A 10,160-nucleotide genomic window follows, 5' to 3' on the forward strand; every position below is an offset into this window, starting at 1 on the left:
GTGGCACCGTATACCCCCCAGTACACACACATCCCTAACAGGACACACAAACAGCACTCGTCGAGGTGGTCAGGGGACCCAGGGCACCCCTGTCCCCAGCACACCTAACAGGACATACGAACACACCCAAAAAGTGATCAGGGGACTCAAGGCACCTCCCAACCCCCAATCTAGCAGGACACACAGCCACACTCCTAGGAGTGCCGGACAGGATGCTCACACACGAGCAAGACATCCACAGCTGTACAAGGTCACTACTGGCACAGTTTGTTCACCCTTCCTCTCAGGTCACATACAAACACACTCTCTGTAACCAGGAGTCAGTCTCTCACTTGGCCCGTGAGTAGATTGAGGGACCCAGCCCCTGCCCGCCCGGCATGGGGACAGAGTGGGTGAGGACCTTGACCATAAGCCGTGGTCAGGAGAGGATGAGGGCAGGCAGGGCTGGGCATCCCCAGGGAATGATGAGCGAGGCAGAGGTGGAACGGCAGGGTGTGGCCAGCCCACAGGCTCAGGCTTCCCACATGGTCGGATAACCAAACAAATGCCCAGCCCTGGCTGCTGTCCTGCTTTCCCGGGAACAACGCTCTGTTGGGAACGGCTGCTGCTTATACAGGTGTGTCCCCAGAAAGCCCTGGGCACAGACGGAATCCTGCTCACTCTCTGGTTTCCACTGAACATCAGAAATGCTTATCTTCTTGGCTGGGTCCCTTCCAGGAAAACTGAACGCAGGACCCCAAGCCTGTGCCCCTCCACCCACCATAACCCCTGTGGAGGTGTGGAGAGCAGAGAGAAGAGAGAGGAGGCCTCAACTTCATCACTTCCAGTTGCATCATTCCGGCAGATCACTGGCTCTCTCTGAAGCTCAGTTTCCTCAGCTGTGAAATGGGGCTTCTTCCAACCTCACAGCATCGTGGGGAGGCCGCATCTAGCACAGAGCATGGCAGATAAGAGGTGCTCACCAGCGTCGGCTTTCTCTTCACCCTTCCCTTCGGGAGATGAGACTCATTGGTGAGACATGTGATGGAGATCCGCAAGTTGTTTCACGACAAGTTCTGAAATGGATGGTGAAGGTCACCACCCACCCTTGAAACCTACGGTATACTCTGTCAAGAGCCTTCAACAGCTGTTATCTCACTGATTCCTTTGATCACCCCACGATGTAGGCAGGGTACAATGTTCCCATTTTGCAGGTGAGGAAATTAAAGCTCAGACACAGTGACTTGCCCAGGTGACTGCTGGCTGGTGGCAGAGCTGGGGTCCTGACTTTTTGGAGGCTTCCACTGCCCCCATCCCCGCCTTTCCCTCCTCACCCCTAGAGAGCAGAGCTGGAAACACAGGTAAAATCTTGCTCCCCAGAGCTCTTCCTGAGGCTTCTTGGCTGGGGACAGCCCAAACTGAGGAGGAAGAGAGGGGGCCAAGAGTCTTAGGGGTTACAGTGGGAACGAACCAGCCTGGGGGCTCCTTAAGGACCATCTGGGATCCTGGTAGGAGAGAAATTCAGCCTTCCAAGAGTCAAAGGCCAAGGGAGGGACAGGAAGCCTAACACAGTGAGTGGGTTTCCCATTTCCAGGAATGCTTAAGGGGATTAGTCCTTAAATAGGCACGGAGTGACATCTTCTGTGCTAGAGGTGGCTGCTTCACAAAGCGATTATGTAATGACACAGGGTACTAAAATACAGGCACTGAACCATCATTTCATAATTCATTCACTTGAGGAGCACGAGAGTGTTGTCTTACAGATGGGGAAACTGAAGCTTCAGGAGGTCGAGTGACTGGGAATGAGAGCCTGGATGTCCTGACCCTGTGCCCTTTTGATAGCAAGGCTCTGCCCGTGAGTTCACTGGGAGTGGGGACAGAGGGGGCTGATCACTTCCTCCTGGCTTCTTGACTTTCTGTGGGTCTGGCTTTCTGGAGGATCAGCCCCCGGCTCTTGGCTCGGCAGGTGTTGGCTCTAGGGAGGGTCTGGAAGAAGTGGGAGTGGAGGGCCCAGCCTCCAAAGCATCCAGTCAGTGAATGCCAGGATGACCAGTGGAGAAACACGTGGCATGTCTGAGGCCAACCTCCCAACAGGGAGTCTGAAACACCCGTCAGGCATTGTGACTTCTTTCCTGGCTGAGAGCGACCAGTTAAAAGCCTTTCCTTCCAGTAGGTGAGAGGCATTTAGAGGAAATGACCTCGACCCTGCACTTGGCTGGACGTCCTTGGTTGGCGTCTCTGCTGGTGTCCGTGTGCCCTGGGAGGAAGGACCCTCCCTGGCCCTGGTCTAACGTGCACCCCCAGTCTCCACCCTTCCCTGATTACTGGAGGAGCTCTAGGCTTGCTGTGCTGATAGAAGTTTCTCTGTATTGATAGGAAATTTTAACCCAAATTTAACCCAAACGAGGGGCTGTTGGAAAAATTCCAAGCACTTGCTGTTTGATGGAGAGGGGACTTCTGGGGGCCCTTGTCCATTCATTTCTCTAAGAATCCACACTGTAACAAATATTTATTGAGCACCTACCCTGTGACAGGCTCCAGGCTGCGTCCTGCAGGGGGCCTGATGGTGAACAAAGCCCCATTTTTCTTTCGATTCCAGAGGACAGAGAGCAAATCAGGAAGGGACGGGGAGCCATCCACTCTGGCCTCCCCTGCCTCTTCCTCAGCCCACGCCGGGGCCTCAGCCCGGGAAGCGTGTAAGTTGATGCACAGTGAGTCGATGGAAGCGGTTGCCATATAGCCTGTGGCTGCTGAGAGGCAAACTGGATATATTAAGCAATATTAAAAATGCAGCTCTTTCTGATAATTTATTATACACCTTTCATCAACACATTCTACTCGTCACAGTACGTTTACTAGCACTGGGCCTACCAGTGAGGAGAAGTTAACACTTACCGAATGATGTTACTTCACAGATGTCAAATGTTCTTGGAGCTGTCGTGATGGGCTGAATGGCTCAAAGAGATGTCTCCTTTTCCTCCTGGGACACCTGTTCAGTGGTGTGCAGACCACAGGTCTGTCAGCACCCACAACTCCCACTTTCTGAGGCCTGGAGATGGAGGACCTGGCCCAAGGTCACGGGAGGCTGACCCAGGACTTACACCCAGGGGCTGAGGGGAGGGACTACGCTTCTCTCTCCCTCTCCACACAGGCCATGGTCTGGGCTGCTGGATTGGAAAGAGGCCGAGGGGAGAAGCTCACCTGGCAGGAGGGGCTTGGCCCAGGATTAGGCTGCCTCTGGCTGGAGATCAGATGGCAGGGAGGGATAATGCTGAATCCTTAGGGGAAGCTCCAGAAGTAACCTGCTGAAGGACAGGGTGTGTAGCCTGAGGCAAGCAAGGATGAGGCAGCACCCTCTGCCCCCACCCTAAGAGGCCTGGGGACTGCTGGAGCCCAGGGGCTGGCTCGAGTGTCTTCTAGAGTGGCGTGAACGTTTCAGCATTATGAATGGGCTAGAATGGGCAGGAGCTCTAACTGGCCATTATGAAACTGAGAGCCAATAGCCACGTATGTTCCCTCAAAGAGCTTTGAATTATGATGCAGTTCAGAAGATATTAACAATGCAAATGGTGGCTTCCAATTTTATTTATTTATTTATTTATTTATTTATTTAATTTTTGGCTGTGTTGGGTCTTTGTTGCTGTGTGCGGGCTTTTCTCTAGTTGCAGCGAGTGGGGGCTACTCTTTGTTGTGGTGCGCAGGTTTCTCATTGCAGTGGCTTCTCTTGTTGTGGAGCACGGGCTCTAGGCGCACGGGCTTCAGTAGTTGTGGCACGTGGGCTCAGTAGTTGTGGCTCGCAGGCTCTAGAGCACAGGCTCAGTAGTTGTGGCGCACAGGCTTAGTTGATCCACGGCATGTGGGATCTTCCCGGACCAGGGCCCAAACCCTTGTCCCCTGCATTGGCAGGTGATTCTTAACCACTGAGCCACCAGGGAAGCCCAACTCATTCTACTTTTGAAATTTATAAAATATTTCAGTCATAGAGAAAAGGCCTAGAGTATAACATAAGGACCCACAAGCCAGCCTAAAAACAAAACATTTCAGGTTTCTCAAAAAGCTAAACATAGAATTACCATATGACCCAGCAATTCCACTCCTAGGTACACACCCAAAAGAACTGAAAGCAGGGACTCAAACAGATACTTGTACACTAATGTTCATTGCAGCATCATTCACAACAGCCAAAAGGGAAACAACTCACCTGTCTACCAAGAGATGAATGGAGAAACAAAATGTGGCATATCCATACGATGGGATATTATTCAGCCCTGAAAAGTAATGAGTTCTGCTCTAGGCTACAACCTGGATGAAAGTTGAAAACATGTTAAGTGAAAGAAGATAGACACAAAAGCACAAATATTATATGACTTTCCTTATAGAAAATGTCTAGAATCGGCAAATTTATAAAGACAGAAAGTAGATTAGAGGTTACCAGAGTCTGGGGTGAAGGGAATGGGGAGCTTCATGGGCACAGAGTTTCTGCTTGGGGTGACGAAGGAAGCTTTAGAAATAGAGACCGGTGATGGTTGCACAGTATTGTGAATGTGATGAATGCCACTGAATGCTACACCTAAAAATGATTAAAAGGCAAATTTTGTGTTTTATATATATTTCACCACAATTTTAAAAATTACAGATGCATTTGAAATCCCCTGATATTCCTCCTCCATCCCATTGCTCTCCCCAGGGGCCATCGCTGTCTTGAATTCCATAATTATCATTTCACGCATTCATTTTTATGTTACTCAATATGGATGCATCCATAAATATATGATATTGTCTTGCACATCTTAAAGCTTCACATAAATGGCATCATACTGTACACATCCTCATTCAGCTGATTTTTTCACTTACCATGGTTTGTGAGATTTATTCCTGCTGATGTGTACACTATAGTTTGTTTTCATTGCTGCGTAACATTCCACTCTGTGACTACACCGCAGTTTATTTCTCCTTAGTGTCATCATTGGACATTTAGCTTGACTCCCACACTTTGCTATTGCAAACCTGTTGCCATGGATTGTCCTATCTCCTGGCCCACATGGGAGGGTTTCTTTGCAACTTCCTGGATAGGGAATTGCTGGGCTGAAGGATATATGTATCTTCAGCTTGACCAGATAATGCCAACTGCTCTCCACAGTGGTTATGACCCTTTCATTCCTACCAGCTGTGTCTGAGGGTTCCACTTCCTCCACAGCCCCATCAACACTGGATGTCGCCCACCTTTGGAAGTTTTGCTGGTCTAATTGGTATGAAAGGGCATCTCATCATGTTTAATTTGTTCTTCTTGCTAACTAGGTGCTGTTGCATTTTTTCCCCACTAAGAGTGGGTGTGAGCTGACAATACATAAACGTAGCAAATTGAAAATTGAAGCATTTCTATTGATAAGGGGTAGGTTAAATACAGTATGACTCACCTTTACAATGGAATATTATTACGTAACCATTAAAAAGGACAAGGCAGCTCTGTGTGCACTAATATGGAGGATATATTGATATTCTGATGCACTAAAAATCTTTTCATCACAGATATATTGTCTAATAAAAAAGGAAGAGGGGGGCTTCCCTGGTGGCGCAGTGGTTGAGAGTCTGCCTGCCGATGCAGGGTACATGGGTTCGTGCCCCAGTCCGGGAAGTTCCCACATGCCGCAGAGTGGCTGGGCTCATGAGCCGTGGCCGCTGGGCCTGCGCGTCCGGAGCCTGTGCCCTGCAACGGGAGAGGCCACAGCAGTGAGAGGCCCGTGTACCACAAAAAAAAAAAAAAAAAAAAAAGGAAGAGGCATAAAACAGTGTGTTCTCTTTGTACATAAAGATATATATACACATGTATTTATATATGCATAAGACACCTCTGAAAGAACAAACAGGAAATTGATAAAAACAGTTCAAGGGAACTGTAGGGTCAGGGAAATTTTTTTGCTCTGTGCATTTACACTACACATATGTATTACCCGTTAAACAAGAAATTCATGGAGACAGAAGGTAGAATAGAGGTTACCAGAGGCTTGGGGATGGAGAGTGGGGGGTTATTATTTAATAAGTACAGTTTCTCTTTGGGCTGATGAGAAAGGTCTGGGAATGGATAGTGGCGATGTTTGTACAAAATTGTGAATGTACGTAACCCACTGAATCATACACTTAAACATGGCTAAAGTGGCATATTTATGTTATCTGTATTTTGCCACTATAAAAAAGTAGGAAAAATGTTTTTTAAAAAGTAGGAAAAGAATAAGCCCATGATGAAAAAAGATTTTAACTGTACCCTTTAAAAATAATAATTATTTAAAATTTTGTTCCTTTCTGAAGCTCCGGCCCCTGAATATAAGTCCTAACCCTGGCTCCACAGCAGGGATGGTGGGAGCTGGGAGCTGGGAGCCAGGACCTGGATCTAGCGGGCAAGGGTCTCCACTGGACGGGAGTTGAGACTTCCAGAGTCCCCCAGGAGACAGAGATGCCAGCTCCTGAGGCCTCACCATGGCTGAGAACTGCCTAACTCCCCATCAAGACTCTGGTCCCATGAACTTGGTGGCCTGGGTGTCCCATGCAGCTCTGAGGTTCCCCAGCCCCACGCTTCCTTCCACTGCTGCTTGCCTCTCAGCCCTGTCCCCGTGGCTCGCAGATCCCTGCTTCTCTGTAAACAAGACCTCTGATGACCTGGGCCTCACCATTTCGCCCAGCTTGGCCCTCTTTCATGCCTTGGCACTGGAGTCTCCCCAGATCCTTCTAATGCTCTGCCCACGTGTTGTGCCCTAGCGCCCACCCCCTCCGTGCCATTCTCACGGCCCCTGATGCCTTCGCCCCTCAACACGACAGCCCCAGCCCGGTACCCCTCCACCAGCAACCTCCCTCCCAAGGGCTTCACGTCAGCCACCACTTCCCATGGCCACACCCTGGGCCCTGCCGTGCCCTGTCGCCGCGCTACTTCCTAAATCACATCTGCAGCCCAGGCAGGGTGGGGGGATCAGACACCAGAGAAGGAAGACCTGGTTCACAGGGCGGAGCAGCTTCCTTTAGTCTCCCGGCTGCTGCGGACACCCTCGCCTGCTGGTCCCTGCATTTCCACCTGAAAACCTCCGAGGGTCCCAAGCCCCCAGCAAAAGCCCAAAGCACAGCCAAACAGAGGACACCCTGTAACCTGGCGTTCCCCAACCTCTGTCACTTATGCACCAGCTTCTCAACTGGGACCTGCATTATTATTTACTTTAAATCAACGTGCATTAAAAAATGCTTTAAATACCCAGGTTAGCTCTGTTCTAACCATAATATCTGGGATGGGAATTGACGCGGTGGTTATACTTCTCCACTGCACATTGAAAGAAACGTATAATTATTATAATAAAATGGTTTTCATTAAGTAAATAAGGTTAAGTCAATTGCCCAGGGTCTCACAGCCAGAAAGAGGCGGAGCTGACACGTGGCTGACGTCACTGTCCTCCCAGCCCCCATCGACCAGCCAAGTCTGCTACACGTTGAAGCTGAAGACGACAGAACACAGCTCTGTGCAGGTGGGTTGCAGGGTGGGCGAGCCTGTCTGAGGTTTGCTTGGCATCCTCGTGGCACCTGCCAGCTCTGGGCTGGCTCCCTCCCCACCCCCGCACACACACACACACACACACACAGGGCAACGGCCCAGGGGCCTACGCTCCCACGGGGCCAGGCCTTGGTGCTCACCTTCTACCTCATTGGAGAGCCCAGGGTCTGAGTCAGGTTAGCAGCATGGCAGCCCTACACCCCCTGCCCTCAGCTCTAGATCCCCAGCGACCGGCCGGCCCACGCAGGAGGCAAGGCCTTGGCCTCAGTCCTGAAACGTGAAGGCTGAGAGTTAGGTCAGCAAAGGGGGTGGACGGAGGAGGAAGGGGTCCCGGCAGAGCGGCTGGCGGTCGCGCAGGCTGCAGCTTGGGCTGTGAAGCGGGGCCCTACAGGGGCCGGGGGTGGAGGCCTGATGGCCCTGCTGAGCCTTACACCGCCCCCCTCCCGGGGGGCTGCTTTCCCGCGGGCTCCCCTGCCTCCTGGGTGAGTGTGTGAGCACTTCGCTGCATCCACATTTAGAGTCAAAGACTCCAGGACGGTGCAGGGTCCTCACAGCTCCTCCAGCCTCCCCTCGCACTGCCAGCCCGGTGCCCAAACACGGTGCCCAAACACACCCATCGCCCAGCCGGGCTGTTCCACCTCTGCCTGCTGCCCTCTCCCTCCCACCCCCCGCCACCGCACACACCTACGCTGTCCCGATGCTCAGGTGTTGTTCCTCCGAGGCCAGAAATTCTTTTCAGGATGCCCCCTCGTGGCTGGGTCTGTGCCTCATTAGAGCGCTCATCTCACTTTCCGTGACTTTTGTTCCAGCGTCTGTCTCCCCGAGTTTCTTGAGGGCCTCGAGGGACGGCTCCGTCTTTGTGACACTCAAGCTGTGTGCTCAAAGTTGACATGCCTCTGGAGCCCCGGGGGCTTTCCCAGGGCTCACCCCCAGGAGACCAGGTTGCAGGCCCAGGGCAGGCCAGGAATCGCCCAGGGTCCCAGAGTTCAGAAGCTGGGGGGCAGGCAGCCTTCCACAACACAGCCAGTGTTTGTTAACATGGAAACCTAGGCCCAGAGAGGTGACCTGACCTGTCCAAGGTTGCTCAGTAACTCTGAGGCAAGCCAGGGCTTGTGGCTCTGTGCCAGCCACTGTCCTGGGGACAAAGAGGGTGGTTTTACCCTCTCCTGCCACTTGGGATCCTTTGGGCGCAGCCTCCAGCTCAGGACTTGAAGCACATCCCAGATATGCCGGTGGGGTTTTCCTGCTCCCTGGGCCCTGCCTGGGTTCTGGTGGCCCTGGTGGTGCCTGGAACTTTACCCCTTCCCACAAGGCTTTGGCAGAGGATACTTAGTCCTGAAGAGGAATCCATTTCCTTTCCTTCATCCTATCTTCCTCTGCCCAGGCCCATTGATGCAAGCCTAGGTCTGCCTCAGGGCCTTTGCACTAGCCAGCAACTCCTCCAAAATATCCTTGTACCACATCATCTCATGGGGGGCTCATTCCCACCTCTTAGATTTCAGCTCAAGGCCATCTCCTCGAGAGGCCTGACAACCCAAACAAGCCAGCTGAGTTCAGGTCCTGTTTACTGTTCATTGTGGGTGAGCTCATTGGAGGTAGGGACCCAGCACAGTGCATTGCCCATAGCTGGCAGGCACTCAATTCACAGTGGCTGAAGGAAAGAATCAAGCACTTTGACAGCCGGGCCAGCCAGAACCAGCCGAGGTTGTTGGGGAGAACCTTGGGGTTACAGGCAGGGCAGCTGTGGAAGGAGGGAGGCAAGGCCAGCAGAGGCCTCGCCAGCCCACCCGGCTTCTCCCTGCCGCACAAGCTCCCACCCTGGGCAGGCGGTGGCCTTGGAGACAGCAGCGTCCAGAGGGAGGAGGGAGGGAGAGCAGAGGGTCATCCATCAGCCAGAGACGTGGAGAGCCTGATAAATCAGGGAGGCTGTCTGAGGCTCCTCCACCAAATGTCTGCCTGGTGCTCTGGACGTCTGGGAGCCCGGTGGGCAGGCGGACGGGCTGCTTCAGCCCAGCTCCTATGGGGACGGCAGACAGCCAAGGCAACACCCTGACTGAGGAAGAAGGACAATGCCCTCCCTCTCCCTGAACCCCCAGGCACCTCAGTGTATGGCTAATGACCTTATACAACTTTCACCCCATCCTGCAAGGCAGGTCATTATTTTGTTTGACTTATTTTGAATTTCAATATGCAAGAGTATAGAGGTTGACATATCAAATCCCAAAACATACCCACCAAAATCAACATGTTCCTCTTTTTTTAGAGACTTTTTTTAGCTTAAAAAATGTGAACTATAACAGAAAATTGCATAAAACGCAGATGCACAGTGTAATGAATAGTTATAAAGCAAACACCAGTGTAATCACCACCATTTCATCACAGAATCATGAAGTAGGGAGTTACAATCCCCCCGCCAACCCGAGCTGTCCATGATGTGTCTCTCTCATTCCACGCTTCCCTTGCCCCCTACAAACTCTGATTTTTATGACACCACTGCTCAGGTTTCCTGGTCTTTTAAATATATAAATACAATAAAAAATTACAGACAAAATTTTCCCTTCCTGAGTCCCACTCAGCGGGCAAACATAATTATGATACATCATTCCAGGCTCTGTCTGATGTTCTTACTATGCATACTTGTATTAGAGAA

Source organism: Hyperoodon ampullatus (genome assembly GCF_949752795.1).
Source record: "Hyperoodon ampullatus genome assembly, chromosome: 19".
Taxonomy (NCBI): domain Eukaryota; kingdom Metazoa; phylum Chordata; class Mammalia; order Artiodactyla; family Ziphiidae; genus Hyperoodon; species Hyperoodon ampullatus.